Source organism: Eptatretus burgeri, chromosome 6 (assembly GCF_056783735.1).
Source record: "Eptatretus burgeri isolate ZD-2024b chromosome 6, Ebu_testis_v1, whole genome shotgun sequence".
Lineage (NCBI taxonomy): Eukaryota > Metazoa > Chordata > Myxini > Myxiniformes > Myxinidae > Eptatretus > Eptatretus burgeri.
In genome coordinates, this window is record NC_140966.1 from 23,912,516 (window position 1) to 23,936,767 (window position 24,252).

A 24,252-nucleotide genomic window follows, 5' to 3' on the forward strand; every position below is an offset into this window, starting at 1 on the left:
TCGCAGTCTCCGTCTCCATTCCACACACGCACTCCCGCGTGTTACGACGCTTACACACCTCACCATTAAACTCACACCGGGAGACGCGGCTGCATGTTCACACATGCCGACCGACATCTCCCTTACATACCGCTCTCTCACACACACGGTCTCCCTTGCACTCGGCCGTTCACTCACGCATGCCATCTCCCTCGCACACGTGGCTCCACTCACTCGCGGCCTTCCACTCACTCGTGCCATTTCCCTCACACAAACCACACCACTCACACACGCGGGGGCACTCACCCGCGGTTCCTCATCCACACACCGTGCCTCACTCATACACCGTGCCTCACTCACACACGCGGGGGCACTCAACCGCGGTGTTTCATCCATACTGGCCGTTTCATCCACACACACGGCCTCTTCCACTTGCGGTGCCCCTTTTACACACGGCGTGCCGGGAAGCACGTACTCCGGCACAATCGCCACCACACCACTCACCACGCTCGTAATTTGGAGGGAACCGGGGGTCGCTCCTCTCACCTCTGGACCGATTCCCGTGAATTTAGCTGGAGACAGGAGAGCCCGTTTTCCCGTTCTCCGATACCAGTGCCGCGAGGAGGGCGATGAGTTTATATCGCACGACCTGACACCAGTGTTGCGGATTCGCGCCCGCCGGCGTGCGAACGGCCACGTAACTCGAATCGCGGCACGTCGCCCACCGGACGGACAATCCCGTCGTGACCCTCTCGGACTAACGCCGGGAACTAGTCACGGGTGGACCTTTCGGCCTCACCACGATCGTGCCAATCGGCCCCGCGTGGGATAGGGTTGCTCGCCAAATTCGACCTACCTAAGTACCCACACGGAGGGTAGACCGGGCGATCGCACCTCGCCGCAGGTCGACTTCGGACACGGGCCACTTTAAGCGACCCGTTCCGTACTATCGGGATAACCGAGCGGTGTTATCGTCGGCCTCGACGGTTCGATTAATTATTGGGCGTATTTAGCCCACGACCAACCCTTTACGTGAAGTAAGATGGAGATTCAATAAAGGAAAAGAGGAAGCGAAACGGGAAAACAGTTCAACATAAAGCACATTTATTTCTCGATGAACGGAAAGCACACATATACAATTACACCAAAAGCAAATGTAAAAGAAGAAGAAGAAACACACAATAATGCACAAAAAGCAAATGCAACAATGCAGATCTAACCGACTACCGAGCACACGGCAACACTGATACAGTTTTACTTCACAGACGGCGCCGACAACACATACACTCAAAGCAAAAGAAAAGCACCACCCTCAAGGATGAGGGGGGTAGGCGGGCCTGGGGCCGAGACCGCGTCGGGCCTACCCGTCTGATGATGAGCCGCAAGATGGCGGTGGCGCCCCGACTCCGCGGGCCTCGCGGACAGTGTCTGGTAGGGGGTGGGAACGGGGCCCCCTTCTCGCACTATCTCAGCGCGGGGGGAAACAGGAGGGGGTTGTTGATGCTCGGGGAAGGAGGATATCTCCCTGTCTCGGGTCCCGCGACGAGCGTCTCCACCCCGACCTCGGTCGCCCCGCCGGCCTCTCCCTCCGCAGCTCCCCGACTCCGACACGAGCACCCCCTCGACCGCCTTCGCCGCCGCCACCTCTCCACAGCTCCGTCCAACCGCCTTCTCCGACTCCTCTCTTGACTCGTCCCAACTCTTCACTGACTCCGAACTCTTAACTTGACTGACTACTACTACTTCTTTTCCCAACTCCACCGACTCCGAACTCTTAACTGCCTTGACTGACGAACGCAGCCCCTTATATGCCCCGTGGCCTCGCTCCTTCACCTTCGACCCTTTACCTCCGACCCTTCACCTCTAACTGGCTCCCCATTGGACCGAGGAAAAGTGGGCGTGAATGTTTTTGATCCATGAATTTGCATATAGCGATATTACTCCAACGCACCTGGAGGCGGGGCCAAATCGCCCCACGCTCGCCGATAGGACGGAACAGAAGTGGGCGTGAGTCGTTTTTGATCCGTTTTCTTCGGAAAGGCTGTGCCTCTGCACCCGCTGCTCGGTGCGCGCCCTGCACGAGTCCAGTATCGGTGCCCACAAGCGGCGTGGGAATGACGGTGAGGCGATGGTTGCGAGGGCGAGTTGTGACGGTAAAGGTCGTGGCTGTTGTTGTGAAGCGGCGTTGCGGTTGGTGGTTGTTGTGTGATGGCTGTTGAGACGTGGTTGGTGGTGGTAGTAATGGCGGCTGGTCCAAAATAAAGATAGTAAAAGAAAAACGGCTATCTAGAAGGGTCGCAGCCCGCATGAATGACATTTATTCCCTCTAAACAACGGGTTTGGGCCTGACTACACATATACTTACCGAGATATCTCACCTAAGGGACCTGAATGGTGGTTTGCGAATTTCGTCAACCACAACAATATACATATATATATATATATATATATATATATATATATATATATATATATATATACATGTATATATATACATATATATTGTTGCGGGCCGGGGGTCAGGTGAGAAGACCACTCGGTGGGGAAAGCTATCTCGGTTCCCACCGGACTCCCCGGAATTGTAAGCCGTTGCACACGGATAATTCCGTGACGCGGCGGGTCGCTTAACCGACCGTGGACGCCAATAACTCAACTACGTGACCTCGGGTCCTCCCGTCTATGGGTTAATCGGATTACCTAATCACGTGGTTTAATTACCGGGGAACACGCCTTCGGTACGCCTGTCTGAACTGGATCACTCCACCGGACCGGATCACTTTACCGGATCAGATGCAGCCGAGCGACACTGCCAAGGACGTTCTGGCGAAAAGGAATGGATCGTTGGGAATAAAGTCCTGGATAAACTAGGATTTGGACCATGCTGGATCAATGGAAGAAAAGACAAAATGAGCTGGGAACATTCCTAATAATAATTTATTAACAATGAGCGAGGAATGGTATGTGGCACGATCAAGATTTATTGGGGTGTGTTGTGCAGAGATAGGGGAGAGATGTGTGGTGCAGCAAATAAACAAGCAACTTACAAAAGGGACACAGAGCAGACTTGATGCAAAAATAATAACAATAACTATCTTCTGCAGTCAAAGTTAAGCAGACAGGCACCAGGACACACACACACACACCAGGACACACACACACACACACACACACACAGACACACCCAGACACACACAAAACCCGATGAAGAGGAAGTATCGAAATGAGAAGGGAAAGGAGTTGAGGCTACGTTATTGGTACCTTTGTGCTTGATAGCACGACACGCCACCGATACGTTTTGGTGGGGATGCTCCGTTGTGTGGCACCTGACAGCTTGCACGTCGTCTCTGGCTTCAGCGGAGCATGTGGAGACCGTGTTCGTGAAGGAGGGGCTTGAGTGGAGAAGGGGCTGAGTCCCGGGTGCGTGGATGGAATGGTAGGCTGGACCAGGTAGGCGGATGGGGTTGACGTCGTGGGGGTGGAGATGAGGAGGCGAAATCCAGACAGCAGGAGGCGGGTCGTGCCGAGGGACGAGCACGAGGCCAGATCGAGTGAGCGAAAGAGGAAGGCAGAAGGTCCGCTCCGACCTTTATAGAACTTACCACGCGGGGGCGAAGGTCCACCCAGAATAGAAACGTCATCACCTGAATCGGGCGCACCGATTGGCCCCGACCCCTCATGTGGCCCTCTAACTTTGCCCGGAAACCGCCTCACTTCGTTTCCGGTGAGACCATCAAAGAAAACGGCAATACTCCTCTCCGACCCCACGGCATGACACGAATCGCCCACACCAAATTGGCACGCGAATCATCCTGTAAAAAACCCCGGGTCGTGCCCTGGCAACTGGAAGAGGGTCTTGCATGCCCACTCGGGCGTCCGACCAGCGCCGATCAACGTGCGCACCAACGCGGCCCGCACTGTACATTCCCCAGCTCGATCGCAGCTTCACTGGCTGTAGAGACGAGAAGACATTCACCATCTGTGGGGAATCCGCTGCTGCCAGCGAGGGCCGAAGGTACATCGTTTTGGATAAATCCATGCATGTTTCGCGAGCGGCGTATGTGTCTGCCTTCGAGCATATTCTATACTGTGTGCGGGGTTCGGCCATTATACACGTGGCCAGCGCCCGTGCTCGCACGACTCCGCTAGCGTGTGCATGGGGCGAACACCAATATGCGTCACATATTGAGGTTGAAAAGGAACGCGCAGCCTTCGCCCTCGCAGACTCGTATCCCACCCAACATGGCGTGGAGTCGCCTTTATCGGCCTCCGTACGTGTTTCGTGCAGCATGGGCGTCGTTTTGGCTGTGTTTCCTGTGTTGTGAAAAACACCATTTGTGCATCCTCTTATAAGGTATTCATTCGTATGCCTTTTTAATGCAACCGGCAATCTTCCTCAGATCATCGGAAGCTCGAATCGATAATCCCTCACTGCTAAGTGCACCATATGACTCGCTGCACACGTTGGGTTTAGGGCTTGCTTGGGAACGAGGGCTCTGCGCCGTCGTTTCCTCACAGCGGCGCCACACACGCTGGCCTCCATGAGGGCCCACCTCACAGCGAAGGCGCACGTGGCTCAGATTTACCTCAGGAATAATCAGACGAAAAGAAGAGTAGAGACGAAATGAAAAAAAATTATGTAAGCAAACCTAGCTATGACATCATCACAACGCGCTCCCTTGTTGTCCCGCTCGACAAAAGAAAAGGGACTATCTCGACATATAATAATGGAATAACTGTCTTGGGACCACTGTCTATTGGATGCATGCGGTTCTGAGAACCGCAACAATATATATATGTATATATACAATACATACATATATTGGCCTGTCTGATTGTCTGTCCTTTATGCAAGTGCAAACCGTTTGACCTAGAGCTGCCAAGAAAGGAGTACATAGCACATGGGATCTGCAGCAACCCTGCATTTGACTGTACCTGCAACATGAACAAGTGTTCAATTTGGTGCATTGTTCCCGAAAATTGATCCCATAATTTTCTGCCACATCAGATCCCGTCATGTGCAGAATGGTTGTTACAGGAAGTTAATGTGGCAATGTTTTTTTGCAGTTTTCGAAAATCCCAACAACTACCATGCCACCAAAGAGACGGGCCACCATGTACATTTTTGGCAATCAATTTATTTATTGGAAAATTGTCTTTCTGTTATACCTTAGTTAAATGACTGTTTTACTTTGATTGGTCATATACATTGTTCTCTCAACGGATAAGTAAGCTTCATTTATGGGATTTGAATCTGGATTTTATGGCATCTAAAGCTTTCAATATCATCTGCATCTCTCCCAAAGAGACAAATATGCTGGCTGCCTATTACTCTCACATCGCAAACAATTTATGTCCTCTGTTTTCTTCCACTTTCTTATTCTGGTCTTGCTACACCTGCCATTTTGGCCTTCCACCCCTTCCCAGCCTCTCCAGGTTGGATGAGTTCTGCCATTAACCCTCTCATTGTTAACCTCCAAAATCCAGACTTTCTGCTCACCTCCACTCCTTTGTTCCCTGTGGAATATCCTCATGAAGTCACTGTAAGCCCAATTCTCCCACCAGGGTTTCCTGACAACAGTACACCAGCATCTCTTGTTATCTTCCATTTTACACCTGTGATCTTTTCAACACTTGTAAACCCCCCACACCTCGGCCTTTTATCAGCACGGGTTCGGTCTTTGTTTCTGTGTGTGTGTGTGTGTGTGTGTGTGTGTGTGTGTGTGTGTGTGTCTCTCTCTCTCTCTCTCTCTCTCTCTCTCTCTCTCTCTCTCTCTCTCTCTCTCTCTCTCTCTCTCTCTCTCTCTCTCTCTCTCTCTCTCTCTCTCTCTCTCTCTCTCTCTCATTTTCTCTCATTTTCTCATTTCCAATTTATTATTTTACCTGTTTATTTTTTAATTGTTTCTTCACCATCCCACTATCCGTATATTACCCTCAATGTCCCATTACCTCTTCTCTGAATCAAGATTTTGTGTACTCCACTAAAAACCATGGAAATCCAGCATCATGAGCCATGGGTTCAGATTGAAATGCTCAACAGGCCAGAAATTTAACTTTTTTAATTTCTAGCTGTATTACTTGGCAGCACTGTTCTATACTTGATGGGACAGGTGATGGATTTTTGCCACTGTTGTGGCAAAAAATATTTTGCGAAATAACAATGCATGCATTTTAATTCCATATGTTCATTGTATACACCTGTTATAGTGTAATGTTATGGTATTATCAAAGCTAATTGTAATGTAAATGAACTGTCTCTTGCTTAACCATACAGCACAGGAATGATTTGGCCAAAATGGTTATTATTAATTCAACCTTTCTGATGCATTCAGGATACATCTTAATGCAAATGTAACCTCTTGTGGCTGGTCTGAAGGCAAAGCAGCTGCCTGTAATCCCAGGGAAACCTGCTGACACTGCCTGCAGTTGGCCCTCTGCAGCAGCTGTACTCTCATTTTTCACTCTAACTTTTAAATTTCCCTTGAAATGTTGCTCACAAACTTTGCTAGATAACTTTTTGACATTTTTTTGTCGTATGATTCCTCCATTTGTTTACGTTATCTCGTTGCTTGAAATCATCAATACAGGAACAACTTCAACTCCCATTTTAGGGCATCTTATTGTAACTCTTATAAATCTACAGTGAACACAGAAAGCAGAAAAGCTGTTGTTTTGTTGGTGGAAGCAATTGTGTTTTTGCAGGCCTCCTGAACTTGAGATGAGAAATTCCCTGCTTAATTTTTAAAAATTGCATCTGGTAACTGCATTGATTTCTCAGACACTTTTGCAAATACAGATTTGATGTTCTATATTCATGTTCTTACATAATTTTAAAGACATTCAAATTAAAAACAGCAAGTTTTCATGCAATTATGTTCAAAGCGTTAGACTTCTGAAAAGCCAAAACACGTTTCTGCATGGGTCATGGTTGTGCATGGCTTTGATGAACCATGCTTAAATATTGATAACTCCCATCTGACAATTGACCCTCGCATTCCACACCGAGGCGGGACTTGAGGATGTTTCTTGTGATGAGCATGCCACTGTGAGTGACACGGCTGGATCAATCGCCGCCTCCCAGAGGCGTTGCTTCAGCAACCAAGCTCGACCTCTGTTTCTCTTTGAGACCTTTTCACCAGGCCATGGAATGGGCCCTCGTTTGTTCTGCTTCCCTTATTGTTGATGGCTATGCTGCCCTGCTGATAAATGATGGCAGGTCTTTGAAAGTATAGAATGGAAAAATTGCTCGACACTATGGACTGTGGGAGGTGTGTCGAGACTTTAGTGTGTAGGTCAGAAATTGAAGTGAAAATATGAAGGAAGTAGTGCTTTGAGAAAAAATTATGGGGGATGAGAGGTGCTGGCAGAGAGAGGAGAAGAAGCACAGAGTTAGAGAAGTATATTAAAATATGGGATTAAGAGGAAGCAGGAAAGGAAACTGGCAGAGCAGGTTAATGGGGAAGCATGGGGACACAAAGATGTGGAAATAGAGCATTGAAAGTGGGAGGGATGTAACGGTTCAGTAGTTATTTAGGAGACCTGGCAGAGTGTGGTATTTTGGAGATACTAACTGAAGCAACGGGAGTGTTTTGATTGATCATTTCAATTGGCACTGTTTCTGATTCCTCCGTGGCAGTAAAATGCAAGTGGATTGACAGCTCAGGAGGTAAGTGCTTTTGCTTTTTAATGACAAAATGTTACCTTCAAAGCTCAAAAGTAGTGAAAGCATTCCACTAATATTTTCAAAAAGACACTCTGCAGCTAACATGCCAAGCCTTGCCCGAGTGGATGTTGCTTGGAGCCCAGGCATGTGGAGATAACTCACCTTTTGTTATGCTTACATACCTGAGAACAGCCATTTTGGTGAGGGAAGGGTGGGGGGAGGAGGGGTGGGCGGTGAGTGGAGTAGGATTGAAAACACTGACATAGGTGGGGGAGTAACCCTTGGAGCTTATTGGCTAGAAGGATGGGCTAATGTTTGGCCCTTACACTATTGCACAGACTGCTTGATCATTTAGGACCTACTGGAGCAAGTGACTGAGGAGATATCATCGAGTTCAACACAGCACAACGTACCATTTCCTGTGCCTGTCCTCCCTCACAGGTGTTTTGCTGTCAAACCAAACTTTAATGGCATACTGCGGCTTCGTGAGTTTTGATAAAACAGTCACCTAGTAGCGTTCACCGAAATAAGCCGTGGAATCACGATTAAGGAACGAGGAGTTGGAAATTTTTCTTATTTATTATTTATTGTTTGTTTGATTGCATTTAACTTTCGGTTTTTGTATGACAAGCAACATAGAACCTATACAAGCATTCTGCAAGTGCTTTGATAACTTCATAAGATCATTAACACTTTGAAGCTTTTGAAGATGACAAGGCCGAGCTTGTAGTCGCACAGTCTTAGAATGATCTTGACATGGTGTGAGAAAATTTCCTGCTTTGGATTTCTATTAGCCAAAAGATTGAAACCACCATGAGTTTACACGAATACTTCAAAGTAAATATGATTTGAAAATTACATGAAAAACATGATATCTGACTGTTTGCAGTTGTAGTGCAGAAGACATTTTACGAAATGTATTTGTGATTATTTTCCAAACAGTATGGTCTCACCTTGTTATGGACACTGACACACACACACACACACACACACACACACACACACACACACACACACACACACACACACACACACACACACACACACACACACACACACACACACACACAATTTCTCTTTCTCTTTCTCTTTCTCTCTTTCTCTCTTTCTCTCTTTCTCTCCATCCCTTTTCCTCATTTTTCCTTCTCTCTCTTTACTCTTAACACTCGCAACTCATCGCTTTGCTGACGGAAATACTGACGTCCGGGGGCGGGGGGGTGGGGGTGAGAAAAATAGGTGGGAAGAGAGAGAGAGGGGGAGAGTGAAGAGGTGGAGGGGAAAGGAAAAATGAGGGAGGGGAGTGAGGAGGGGTGGGGAGGAAAGAGGGGTGGGGGAAGGGAAGACTGTGAGGTGAGAGGAAGGGAAGGCAGACATGTGGTGCAGCATTCATTATGATTCATACTGTCTCATCAAATCTGGCGTAGTGGCGTGCGACTGTAATCCGGATACTCGGAGGCTTGGGTTGGAGGATCGCTTGAGGACGGGAGCTCTGCACTGGGCCGCGCTATGAGAGGGTGTAGGGCAGCTCGGAATCATGACGAAACCCAATCCTTATCCCTACGTCGTAAGAGGCGACCAGGGTTGCGTCAGGAAGGGCATCCGGCGTAAAACCTATCCCAAGTCAGTTTGCGGATCATAACGGATGATCCGCTGTGGCGACTTCTAACGGGAGCAGCCGAAAGACGAACACAACTGTCTCATCAAAATGATTCTGCATGGAATAACAGGAAAGATGGAAACAAAATAATGTGTGAAATCTATTTTCTACCAGTCATACTAGAAACATGGCCCAGAGACAAACCACCGGACACGTCTGGAGACAAACTTCCATCTGGAGACAAACTCCCATCCAGACACGTCCAGAGACAATCTTCCGTCTGGACATAAATGCTGCCCAGACGCATTCAGAGCCAAGCTGTTCAGAGACAAACACCGCCCAGACATATACGGAGACAAATCCTGCCGGATGCATCCGGAGCCAAGCCGACTGGACACAAACACTGCTCGGACACATCCGAAGACAAACTCCCATCCGGACACGTCCGGAGACTACCTCTCATCTGGAGACAAACTCACATCTAGATACGTCTGGAGACAAGCTCCCTTCCGGACATAAATACCGCCCGGATAGGTTCGTAGCCAAGCTGTCCAGAGACAAACACCACTCAGACACATGTGGAGAAAATTACCATCTGGCCATGTTCGGAGAAAACTCCCATCCGGACAGGTCCAGAGATAAATACCATCCGAACACATCCGGAGACAAACCCCGCCCAGACACATCTGGAGACAAACACCGTCCAGCCTTAACCACCATCCGGATATGGCCAGAGAGAGAGAGAGAGAGGGAGAGAGGTGTAGCAGAAGGGTGCTGCACTGTATTGGAAGGAGGTGGAGGCAGGATGGGACAAAGAGAGAGAGAGTGGTTGGGGGAGGGGAGTTAGCAGAGAGAATATGTTATGCTTTATGAACAACACACACACACACACACACACACACACACACACACACACACACACACACACACACACACACACACACACACACACACACACACGTGTTTGGCTGATAGCAGCAATTTTTTGGGAATCGGCAGGTTGGAATCAGTGTGATTACGGACTGCTGTATATACTGTATTCAACCCAAAAACCTTGAGTAGCTTTAACTGAAAAACATCGTTGCATTTACATAGACGTTTCAAGGATATGTCCATTAGCATTAATCTTTATAAACAGCTGCGTGTGACAGGTGGAAAAAATTTGGCTCGGTAATTTAGAAAACGTTAAAATGGCAAACGGCTCAGAAATAAAGTATTATTTCACAACAACTTGCTCATGATGACGGAGCATGAACCACTCGCTCAGGATTACAGAGCACGAACCACTCGCTCAGGATTACGGAGTACGAACCACTCGCTCAGGTTGACGGAGCACGAACCACTTGCTCAGGATGACGGAGCACGAACCACTCGCTCAGGATGACGGAGCACGAACCACTCACTCAGGATGACGGAGCATGAACCACTCGCTCAGGATGACGGAGCACGAACCACTCGTTCAGGATGACGGAGCACGAACCACTTGTTCAGGATGACGGAACACGAACCACTTGTTCAGGATGATGGAACACGAACCACTCGTTCAGGATGACGGAACACGAACCACTCACTCAGGATGGCGGAACATGAACCACTCGCTCAGGATGACAGCATGAACGACTCGCTCAGGATGCCGGAAAATGAACAACTCGCTCTGAATGATGTGGCGTGGAAAAACACATCCGCAGTGAGTGAACTGTTTGCTCAGAATGACATAGTGTGGCTTTGCTCAGAATGACATAGCACGGTACTGCTATTGACTGAAGGCCACTCGGCAAATGGCTTAAGCACTCAAGCAAGCACTCCAATTAAATGGTTGATAAGGAAAGGCTGGCCAGGCTGTGGCTGCATACCATGTACGATCCCTTTTACTTTAAAGCCAGTCTTCACCGCACACGGAGCAGTTAAAGAAATAAAATGCATTCGTTCAAATAAGGACTCATCCACAAAAGAGTTCCTGTTTATATAGAACACTCCTGGAGACATAGCAAAATGTAATCGCCCGTGAAATAAACATTGCAGTTAATCTGCCTTGTTGCCTGCTCATCAGTGCATGCATCATGTGGTACATCATTCGCAGTCCATGCAAACGTCATAACTTTATTTTAAAACGACCGTTTTTCACTAGATTTGCTTTCCTTCCCTTTGGAGCACCTCACGAAAACCCTGAAAATATAGACACAGATCTGGCAGCCGCGATGAATATGCAGTCCCTCTTGGGGACAGGGTGCGATGTCAAGCATTTAATGCATAAATCATAGAGCTCAATGAAGCTGGTTAATTTTGGCACATTCCTAAATCTTTCATTCACTCAATATAATTCTCCAAACAGGAGAAAAAGAAAAGTTTAATGCTTTCGAAATTTCACATTTTCTTGTGTATATTTCGAGAAGGAGGGAACATCGTCTTGCTTGCTTAACGTAAAATAGGTACATCGACTTCGTTATTTATGACTCATTATTTCTTTAAATTATTTGATTTCACTCCAGATTTCGACACTTATTTAGTCCGATGGTATCCGATCCTCAAAACCGAAATAATAGTTCGATGATGCACTTTAATTAGTCCATAAGAGTAGATCGTGGAAAATCAAATCATATAATGCATGAAATCGCTCCAAGCTCCAAACTTGAAAACTCTAGCACTTACAAAAGCAATGTACACAGTGATTCGTAGCTATGATGAACAGGCATTCAATACACTGGGCAACAAAAAAATACTTTTCATTTGCAACTAAGGGAAATTCAGGTGTTCTTGGCTAAATCTGGGCCACTGATTTCAAATCTATAGTCAGAACTTAGCCAGCATGTCTCGTTTTCAAAATATTTAGATGTATTAATGATACCCAGCATGCTATATTAGATACTTTATTATTGCAGATCGCCACATTGTACATCTAATATCAGTGTTTAGTAATTACTTTCACATCAAATTAAGATAACAATAATTGATCTCCATGTATAATGTGTAGTATACAAAACAAGAACATAAACTAGTTGCAGGAAAAAGAACTTAATAAAACATTAGAACATGGCAATCTTCGGAAGGATGTAAACTTTATCGGAAATCTGCCCCATTGTGAGTGATTCTGAAAGAACACTTCAAGTTTACACTCTTCCTTTCAATATAGTCAGTGTAGACACTGTTCAGACATGTTCAGAAGTGTGTGATACTTGCTCTTGTGCTCTTGCGCTTTTGTGTGGAATTGTTTTCCCGTTGTAGGAAGCAACAGTAATCACCCATCATGTTTGGGTTGAACCAGCCTTTATACCTAGTTTCCATGACCGAAATGTCTTGGTGGAACCTTTCACCATGCTCATTGCTTACCTCACCCAGATTAGGTGGGAATAAATCAATGTGAGAATGGAAGAAGTGCATTTTAAGAGATGTCCTACAGCCCATCTGCTGATCGGCCTTTTGCATGGTGTTAACTAATTCCACATACTGTTCAGCTCTATGGTTCCCAAGAATGTTTGGCACAACCAACACAAATGCTTCCCATGCTGCAAACTCAAGTGAGTTCAGTTTATTTTTGAACTTGGGATCACGTATCAGTTCTCGTATCTGGGGCCCAACTAAAACGCCTGCTTTGAGTTTTGCATCTGTTTCCTCTGCACCAAACTTCTCTCTGAAATATTGGAAGCCATTACCGCCACGATCAAATGCCTTTACAAAGTCATCAAAAAAAAAAAATATAGGATCACTCGAAATTACCGACCAGGGCAAGCTACTGTAATTGGACCAAATGTATAACTCAAAATCCTGACGTGCTGAGAAAAATTCTGACCTCAGATTCAGAATCAGCATACTCAATTTAGTCGAGAACAGTGGTTCTTAACCTTTTTTTTTTTTTTTACCACCACGCCCCCTCCAGTAGTTGGTCGTTGCCTCCATGCCCCCCCCCCTCATCTTCAACCAAATTATTCAAAAAATCCCTCCTGAATTTTAAGGAAAAACAAAAAATGCGTGTTTCTAGTCTTTTTATTGAATAAAGAATTCTGTATCAGCAACACTCAAATACACAGCATATTTAATGAGATGATATTTAATGAGATACTTGACATTGCTTCTTAGCTAGCAGATCTTGAATGCGTGGTCGAATGCCAGAGAGAACACAACACAAGTCCCCTTCAACATTCAGCTTGTTTCTGTACTTGGTCTTGACAGCAACGAGCATGGAAAATGCAGCTTCACAAAGATACGTTGATCCAAACATTGTCAGAATCCGAAGAGCTTGATGTGAGATCAAAGGGTAAACAGGAAGGTACGTGACCCAGAACGTCTCTAGATCCAGTTTTTTGAAGTCTTCTTCAGCTGAGGAGTTGAACTTTAACTCAAGAAACTCCGCTTGCACTTTGTCTGAAATATCAGCTACTTCACATTGAAGTGGGTTCCTAATGAATTTCCAGGCTTCGCACTTCTCATCTATATCCGGAAAGTATCTGATGAATTCTGCTTTCAATGCAGTCAGCTGAGTAATTATTTGTTTCTTTAACTCAGAATCAAGGTAACTGTGAATGAGAGCAGAATCCAAGTTAGCAAAACTGGCTGTATTTCCATCCTGAATTCGACATTTCCAGAGGTCGAGTTTGGCCAAGAAGGCTCGAATGACGTCATGGTGCATGATTATGTTGATGTTTTTCCCTTGGAGTTTGAGTTTGATGGCATTTAGCACTTCAAAGATGTCCACCAGATAAGCTAGAGATAACCAAAATCCTTCAGACTGGAACTTGTCATGGAGATCTGCTTTCTGCTGCGAATCTAGAAATGTTGCCACTTCTTCTTGTAGTTCATAAAGCCGTCCAAGCACGTTTCCCTTCAAAAGCCATCGTACGTTTGTGTGGGAAAGCAAGGCTTGATGTTCAGAATCCATATCCAAACACAGCTGTTTGAAGAGACGACTGTTTAAGGCTCCAGCTTTGATGAAGATGACTACCTTAATAGCCAGGTTCATGACATCCCTCATTTCAGCAGGTGGAGTTCTGGATGCTAAGTCTTCACGATGAAGGATGCAGTGCGTACCTATAGCAGATGGACTTTTTTCTTTCACTCTTGTTATGAAACCAGATTGCAAACCAAGCATGGCCGGAGCTCCATCAGTACATACCCCTACCAGCGAGTCCCACGAAAGTTGATTTTCCTGGAAAAAGTTTGATACTACTTGAAAAATATCTGTTGCTGTTGTATAACTTTCCATGGGATGGCAGAAGAGCATTTCCTCTTTTACACTATTGCCTGACATGAAACGAGCATACATCAGTAGCTAAGAACACTGAGCAACATCAGTTGTTTCGTCCAACTGGATGGCAAATACAGGAGAAGCTCTTACTTGGTCGATAACTTGATCTTTGATGTCTTGAGACATTTCATCGATCCTTCCCTCGATGGTATTGTTTGACACAGAGATTTGAGAAAGCTTGTTTGCACTATCCTTCCCCAGAACAAACTCTGCTGCACACAGTACACTTGGCTTTATGAGAGTCTCTGCGATGTTATGGCTCTTTTTGCTCTTTGCCATCAACATGGCGATCTCATAGGAAGCCTCAACAACCTTTGAAGTCTGTTGCCGAAATTCTCCACTGCTGTCCATCTTAGCTTGCTTCAAGTACTACCTTTTTGTTTGAAAGAATGCTTTGGGTTTGGCAGCTAGAGCAGGATGCATTGTCTTCAAGTGGCGTTCCAAGCGTGTGGGCCGCACGACATCATTGCTCAGTCTTGTAGCATATTACACACTGGGGTACCTCTGTCACCCTTTTCGAGGGACACAAATCCAAATCGAATATATTCGTCAAGATACTTCCACCTTTTTTGCGCTCATTGCGAATGATTTAGTTTGAAATAGGTACTGCAAATCTGTGAAGAAGAAAAAAAAATATTAAATATAAATAAATGTTAAGTTTTAAAATTAATTTTAATACAGAAAATGGTATGCCTAGTCGCGAATATAAAACAAAAATTTTAAAGGCGATACTTTTTTTTTTTTAAGTTCATCACAATATTATGCAAACACTTGTTAAGAGAATTCCAAAAATAATTCGAGAAATTCCTACTTTTTTCTCCAGGCTCACGCCCCCTCTGGAAATGACTCATGCCCCCCTAGTTAAGAGCCAATGGTCTAGCTCTAGATTCTAGAACATGTGTTTCCACCCCAGTAGCAAAATCTTTGTTGTACAGTGTAATATGAGTGAGGAAAGTGAAAAAAACTTTATTGCTGAGAAATCGTTGTGGCCTGTTCCAAGTCAAGGCCTCGCTGAGCAGGTCAAAAAACATGGTGGCTTAAAATCCCACGAGGTTACACAGGATGTACCTTAAGACCCCATTGAGGGTGAAGTGGCTGAGGATGTGCCTGATAAGCGATATAATTAAATAAGGCCGTTAATTATCTTCAAAAGGGGTGTTTAAATTAACTCGAACACCCAATTTTCACTTGTGCACTTCCTTGGAGTTCCCTTAGTATACATGCAAAGTTTCACGCTCCAAGGTTTTACAGTTTTGAAGTTATGGAGGAGACACCCACACACTGACACACATTGCCATTTGTTTGTGTAGATTTATTTGTGTGAGTATATTTGATCTTGTCATCGAGTTTGAGATGATTGTCTTCTGTAATGCTTTGAAAGTTAAAATTATCTTTTGAGAAGCATTTGGTGTGTGTGTGTGTGTGTGTGTGTGTGTGTGCGTGCGTGTGTGCGTGCGTGCGTGCGTGCGTGTGTGCGTGCGTGCGTGTGTGTGCGTGCGTGTGTGTGCGTGCGTGCGTGCGTGTGTGCGTGCGTGCGTGCGATTTAAAAGATGGAATTTTTAGACAGCAGAGTTTCTGTGAATTGTCAGAAGCATGAGAATTGCAAGCCACTTTCACAGATGTCCACTGAACTTGTGTCTACTTGCGAAGTGCAAAGGGGAGAGAGAGCTGTTAATGGCTTGGCACGCACTGCCGGATTCCCCACTAAGCAGAAGTTTCTTTTTGAAATTTGGTCTTTTATGGAGCAGCAGATGGCTGCACATAGTCCAAAATTTATCAGCAAGGCATGCCTCCCAGCACATTAGATAGGCTTGACAAAACATGAAATTGCATAAGTCTGTGAAAAGTTACCCCATTTTCATTTTGTGACGTGGCCGAGGAATTTTTGAGTATTGACAAGTCAAGAATCAGAGTTGTTATTGATCTTACTGACGTCACAAATTGGGTGTTCAAATGATGATGAGAGAAAACCAAGCCCATCAGGCCTGGCCTTATTAGACACCACTGATGGGATGTAGTCGCACCCATGACTGCCACCATGTAGGTTGTTTGTACACTCCAGCACCCTGAGCACTTGAGAATACCAATATGTTGAGCAAATCGCTGGGGTACAAGAGACGATGGAAAAGCAATTTGGGGCCGATTGGAATTCACAAGAACTTAATCAAGTGATTTACTTGGAAAGCAATGTGATTTGAGGGCAACTTGTTCTTGGCTATGAGTTTCGACATTGCTTTCTTCCACACGGATATCCTACACCAGCTTCCTTAGCGACAGAGCGGATTGACTGTGATCCATCGCTAACCTTTTGTGAGTCAATTTGATGAAGCAGTTGTATTTTCAAGGGAATTGGATTTGAATTTTTACTTTATGTGATTATTTTATGAAAATACCAAAACATCTTTTTGAAGAAATTTGACTTTGTCAGGTGAATCTTTTTTGGTTTTTTTTGTTGTTGTTGCCTTTTGCTTATTTTTTACTTGCGAAAATTGAAGATTTTTCAAGTATATTGGTTGGTATTGTACGTTATTCTGTCTTTGTTTGTTTGTTTGTTTGTTTGTTTGTATGTTCATCACCTACAGGTCACAATTTTAAACTAATCTTTATGAAACTTCACCACCTGTTTGGGTTCATCATAAGCAAGAAGCTTATTGTTTTAGGTCAAAAGCTCAACATTGGCCAAAGGTCCACAACTTTGTCGAAAATTTTAAAATCCTTAATTTTAAACCGATTGACTTGAAATTTGAACAGAATTTGCATATCAGGTTACTAAATCCAACCAGCAATTATTTTTGAGGTCAACATTGGCTTGAAGCTCGGCCAGATTTCTAAAATTGTCAATTTTCATCTGATTGACTTGAAATTTGAACAGGACATGCATATCAGGTTTCTAAATTCAACTACCAATTATTTTTGAGGTCAACATAGGCCAAAAGGTCAACACAGACAAAGGTCAAAGACTTAGGTGTGATTTCTAAAATCCTCAATTTTCATCCGATTCACTTGAAATTTGAAGAGGATTTATATTTCAGGTCACTTAATTCAATGAACAAGTATTTTTGAGGTCAAAATAGGTCATCTATTATCTATGCATGACATCTTTCTTGTTTATTTGTTTGTTTTCACTTTAACATTGTTTTCAAATTTTACAACTTTACAATTTGCTTTAAATGTTTTCAACTTTGTCTTTTATTCAGTTTGTTTTCTATCTCTCTTTTTCTCTTGATGGCAACTTGGCAAATGTGGTGTTCCTATCAAATGTGGTTGATGTATATTTGCTTTCTTGTTTGATTTTATTTCTGATGCGAATGGTAAAATATAATGAGAATTAAGTCTTATAAAATTATCCTGTTGATCGTAGCACATTTCATCTTGTGATAAAGATATTTTATTTTCAATTAATTGCTTTTCTTTGAAAATATGGCTTTTACAAGGTTGTGTCAAAATATTTTCCCCTTTACAAAAATTTAATCTCCAAAAACACGATTTTTCTTCCAATGGCATCAGATATCTCATTCACTACTGGGAAAATGTGTGACTGGCTGGAAACTACATTGAAGTGAACTAAAATATGTGCTGAGTTTTTCTAGCACAGTACCTTTCATGCTTGGGAGGTAATGTTTTCTCTCCCTCTTGTAGCTTTTTGTAAAGTGGTCAGTCATGGTTCGTGTTGACAGTTTCGAGAAGAATATGAGTAAAACTCGCAGGTACCCGCAAAGTAAGATGTGACTTCAAGTCCTCAAGTAACCCCCCTCCCCCCCACCCAACCTCACAAACCTCAAGTTATTGACCCTCACTCCCAAACCACAAGCTTTAACCCCTCCCTCCCCCCAACCTGAAGGCTTTAATCACCTCCCCACTCTAAGCCTTCAAACCCACTCCCCAGTCCCCCCCCTCACCATTAACCCCCACCCACCACAACTTCTCGAACCCCCCTCCCACCCCACCACTGACATTCCCCAACCACTCCCCCACACCTCAAAGTTTCAACCTCCTCCTCCCAACACTGTCTCATCTTTGATATCCTCTCTCAGAACCCTAACTCTCTATCCTCCCCTTCTCCCCCACCTCCCTGCAGGGGGGGGGAGGAGAGGAGAGAGGGGAGGAGAAAGGAGGGAGTAGAGGGGGAAAAGGGTAGAGAGGTGGCGGGGGGGGGGGTGAAAGACCAGTTAAATGTCATGTGAATTTAATAGTCTTGGTCTTGCTATCTGCTTTGGAAAGCTGTTGCTTTATTAGTCTCAACCCCGCAAACCCAATTTCTCAAAGCTCATCTAGCCACCCTCCAGTCAAACCCAAGTTCTCAAAAGTTTTCACCCCACCCCTCACCAATTGCATATGATTGTATTAGAGCACAGTATTACAGTATTACAGTGCTGAGATCATTTCATATAAGCAATAAACCTTTGCATTGATAACACAATCAGGCAATTTTGGTGTTTAAGGAAAGCTGCATCAGAATGTCAGAAGGATGTTCATGAGAGGAACAATACAGCAGTGCACACCGAATCTATAATTATCTTTATCGACTTCAGTTATTATTTTTTTAACCTCAAAGGATCGAATACACTTTGCCTCACAAATTTGAAATTCCTTAAAACCAACCTTTGCAGAGATAACACAATCAGGCAATTTTTCTATTTAAAGAAAGCTGCATCAGAACATCAGAATGTATGTATGCTTTAAAAATTAAAACTTCACTTTACAAATTGAATAAAATCCTTAAAACCAAACATTATTAATAAATATTGTATTTCCATTTCCATAGTTTTGTCCACATATTCAATTTAAAAGTATTGATTCTATCGACCGTGAACGCCAATAACTCAACCATGTGACCTAGGGTCCTCCGTCTAAGGTTGAACCGGTTACCTCAAATTTTCACATGACCTAATTCTCGGGGAACACGCCCTCAGTGTGCCTTGTCCGAACTGGGTCACCTTACCGGGTCAGATGCAGTGTTGCGTAACTGCCAAGGATTGTACCGGCTAGTAGAACAGATCGTTGGGAGGTAAATTCCCGGCTTGGCTTGGATACGGACCATGCCGGACCAATGAAGGAAAAGACAAAAACGAGCTGGAAACATTACTACACAAGCATTTATTAACAGACAGGCGAGAAAAATATGTGGCACAGTGAATGGATTTATTATTGTATGCAAGCAGGGATAGTGAGGAATCCTTGGGGTGTGACAACAAGGCAAGCAACTTACAAAAGCAGACACAGAGCAGACTTTTCCCGATATATATCTTCCACACTCTTAACTTAGGCTAGGACAGGTGCCATCACACACACACACACACACACACACACACACACACACACACACACACACACACACACACACACACACACACACACACACACACACAACCTGAATGAGTTAATCAGAAGAAAAGAGAGGAGATGAGGGATAGCGGATTCGCAATACCTTGCACGGTCGACCGACCGCGCTACCCAGTGCGTTTTGGTGGACGCTCTGCTGGGCGATCCCACCTTGAGAGTCGGCGTGTTGTCTCCTGCTTCGTTACTCTGCTGGGCTCAATGCGTGCTTCACACTGGTCCAGAGAGTTGGCGGGGCTGACGAGCAAGGAAGGGTGTGGGAGGCGGAGCCAGGAGGCGACAAGGCGGGTGTAAGGCCGAGCCAGCAGGCGAGGAAGCTGGTGGAAGACATAGCCAACAGGTGAAAAGGCGGTCGGCGGAGCCAGCAGGCGAGAAGGCAGTGGGTGGAGCCAGCAAGTGAGAAGGCAGAGCAGTAAGCGAATGTTGAGATCCCAGGGAGTGAATGGCTTTGCGATCCGCCTTTTATAAGCCGCATGGTGTAGGTTAGGGTGACGACCCGAAGCAATGCGTCATCACCCGAATCGTGCGCTCCTATTGGACCCTGGCCTCATGCTGCCCAGCTCCTCCGGCCAGAAGTGTTCCCATTCGTATATCCAGCGCAACATGGCTGAGCCGTGGAATTGACTTGCACCGAACATCATGACATGAATCGCCGAGCACCGAACTCCTGGGCCATGTTCTGGTGACTGAACGAGAGTCGCGTTGGTCCCACATGCCCGTTCAGGCACCCATGGCGCTCCGCTTTTGGCGCTGGTCAACGCGCTTGTTCCATTCACGTGGCCGAGGCAGTCTGGGCCATGCAACATGCCTCTGCTTGGTGGCGACTACATAGAGGCGGAGGTGCGGGATGACCTCTGCTGTTGCCAGGAGATATTGGCGGCCGAGGTGATGAGCGGGGGTTGACAGTGAGACGCCGTTGTAAATCAGTGCGCAGACCCAAGTAAAGATGTGCACCATGAGTGTCCCGTGCAGTGCGATGGTAATTATCACAGGGCTACGTGTGTGTCTGTTATCGTGCATTTGCGCCTGCTCTGCATTGTGTCATGGATTGAAGGAAGGGTTGGATATAAATCAGGGTTGAAAAGAAAACAGATATAATTATGAGATAAAGTTTTGAATTAAAGGGCGTGCCGCGCGCATCTGTGCAGTGTCGGTGGAGGGTTTTTCATCATGATTTTCACAGGCGGCCATCTGGATGCGGTGTCTACTTTGATTTATTTCATGGATAAGAGGAAAGAGTTGGATTGAAGATAGAGATATAATAAGACCAAGCGAAAAGACCCACGCAAGGCACTTCGTCTCGTTAACCCATTCGACATGAGGGGAAGGTCCAACTGCACATATACTAACGAAATAACTTTCAGGGGATCACTGTATGTTGTGTGGCATTGCCTTAGAGACATGCGATTTTTAGAACTGCAACTACATGTATATATATATATATATATATATATATATATATATATATATATATATATATATATATATATATATATATATATATATATATATATATATATATATATATTTATATATATATATATATATATATTTATATATATTTATATATATATATATATATATATATATATATATATAATGTATGTATATATGTATATATGTATATATCTATATGTATATATGTATATATATATAATGTATGTATATATGTATATATCTATGTGTGTGTGTGTGTGTGTGTGTGTGTGTGTGTGTGTGTGTGTGTGTGTATATATATATATATATATATATATATATATATATATATATATATATATATATATATATATATATATATATATATATATATATATATATATATATTATATGTATATATATTTTGTATATTTATACAGGGAGTCGTCGACTTACGACCGCAATTGGTTCTGACCAATTGGTCGTAAGTCGACTTGGTTGTAAGTCGAACAACGTATATTTTACATACAAAAAAAAAAACGTGGTCGTAAAGTCGAACAGTCGTAAGTCGCATAGGTCGTAAGTCGACGACTACCCGTATATGTAATACAGGGGACTAATAAATAATACAGGGGATTAATAATACAGACATTGACATTTCACTTAAGTCCCAAATATAGATATTTCCCCCATTATCTGACTGATAATGGAATGAGTTGTCCATTCAACGGTTCTAACCTTTGGATTCTTCTGTAGCAGAATAAACCAATGCAGGAAGCACAGGAGTGACCATAAATCTCACAGGTATAACCTTAATCCAGGTTCATATTGCTTGCCATGCTCCTTTGTTTTTTCTCTTTGGTGGATTTTACTGCATCCATAATGTCCATAATGTCCTGTTTTAATCAATTATTTCCTTGTTGCAAGTATCTGTCAAACACTTTAGAGTTTGCCTTTATGAAGTCCTTGTTGTACTTCCTCTGGCCTACATGTCAACAGATCCTCTCTTTCAGCTGAGCAAAATAGATGGCTTTGTGAATCTTTTTGTCAGATATGTGGACCAGATAACCTGCCCAACGAAACAGTCTTGATGTGGAGAACTTTAATGCCAGGCAACTGGCAATTATCAAGGTCTTCTGTATTTGAACTTTGTCTTCCCATTTCATGTCAGCGATCTTGCTTCGACCGCAGTTCTGGAAATGATGCAGATGCTTTTAATCTAATGCCTAAAGTGTAGCATCCAACTCTCAGAAACATGCAGGTAAATGGTAAGGATGACTACATGGTAAGTAAGCATCAACCTTTTTCAGGAGGCTGAACACAGGTTCAATCCGTAGCCTTCTTTCGAGCTTATCAAAACCAGTGCTTTCCCGACATTACCATGTGATGATATCGTGGTCAACCATAGCATTCTGTAACAAAGTGCTCCCAAGCTAACAGAGCTTGTCCACCATAAATAGTGTAATCTTGTTCAGTGTGACAGTGGGGAAGTATATAAAACTTCTGGTCTTAGTTGAAGCATCGCCACTTATTATGACTGATTGCAAGTCCAGATCTCTGTGCTGCCTGTTCAAAGTATTCCGTGACATACTGGATATCAACAAATGTGTTTGTGACATGGCTGCAGTGATTATTAAGCAATGCTCATGAATCGAGATCAAGCAAACCATGGTCTTGGCTTTCAATCTCTCAATATTTGAAACATTGTTATCAGTGAGAAATTGAATGTCAGCTCCCCTGAGTGAGGTTTTTGAAAGCTACAAACACCATGGTTGAGAATATAATATTAAACAATAAAGATATTGGGACAAATCCTTCCTTTCTGCCATTAATCACACAGAAAGAATCAGATATTTCTCCACTATAAAGAACACATGCTGTCATGCCATTATGAAAGCAACTTTTCTGGATGCACTTTCATGCAGAGTTTTGTAAAGGCTTTATTTATTTATTTATTTATTTATTTTGATTTATTTTGTCCACAGAGTTTCAAGCTCATGAAAGAGCTGAAACACTGAATGGGTCAGGATGCAACAGAACGAATGGAACATTGGAGAGAGAGAGAGAGAGAGAGAGAGAGAGAGAGAGAGAGAGAGAGAGAGAGAGAGAGAGAGAGAGACAGACACAGAGACAGACACAGAGACAGACACAGAGACAGACACAGAGACAGACACAGAGACAGATAGAGATAGATATATGAACCATGAAACATAAAATAGAGTGAGTCTTTGAAAAACAATGGGTGTGGGGAGGAATGAGGGGAAGGGAGGACACATGGGGTGTACAAGATGTATGCAGAACAACACTCACAAGAAAGAAAAACTGGAAATTTGGAAAGAAGTTGGCTTGGGGGTGGGGCAGGGGCGTAACAGGGGTAGAAAAGATCATGGTTCTGATGAGGGATTTGTCACTCCTTGGGTGTCATTTCCCTGGTCTCTGTATATGCTCCGACTGAGGAGAGTGATCTCACCATGAAGGACGCATTATATGCCATGCTCGAGTGTGTGACTGATCAGTGCCCCAAGCGAGATACTCTTCGAATCTTGGGGGATTTCAATGCAGACTGGAACTAATAGGGATGGTTCAATGCATCGACTGGAACATCAACTGAGCACATGTGGTGGTCCCCATGTGTCTGGAACTGTGAACCAGAATATTACTAATTTCCTTGAGTTTGCAAGAAGTCATGGACTTATTGTGGCTGGTTCATGGTTTCAGCACCCACAGGCTCATCGCTGGACTTGGTATTCCAACGCTGGTGGTGTGGCAAAGGAGATTGACCATGTGCTTGTTGATGGTCACGAGACAATGATCCAGAACTGCAGGGTCTACCGGAGTGTTCAGTTCCTCAATACCAACCACAGGCTTGTGGAAGCAACCCTGAAGTTGCATCTTAAATCCGGCATAATGGAACCATCCCAGACTAGGCTGGATGTTGGCAAGCTCAAGGATGAGAGGGTAGCTGAGGAGTTTTTGAACAGACTGAGTGGGGATTTGGGGGTCTGGGTGCTTTGGGGAATC

General features: G+C 44.3%; 1 protein-coding gene across 4 annotated transcripts in view; it reads left to right on the forward strand.

Annotated features, from left to right (window-relative positions):
- The window catches only part of LOC147024408 (xylosyl- and glucuronyltransferase LARGE1-like), a 406,140-nt gene that overhangs the window by 202,911 nt on the left and 178,977 nt on the right, over nt 1-24,252 (forward strand). Inside the window, exon 1 of one of the 4 annotated variants that reach the window (XM_085884305.1) lies at nt 7,622-7,642. The exons of 1 other annotated variant lie outside the window; for it this stretch is intronic. The gene's annotated coding sequence lies outside the window, so the exon portion shown is untranslated. Of the gene's footprint in view, nt 1-7,621; nt 7,643-7,927; nt 8,081-8,102; nt 8,125-24,252 lie in introns of those variants that run through there. 2 more of the 4 variants (XM_085884302.1, XM_085884304.1) reach the window with 2 other exon arrangements.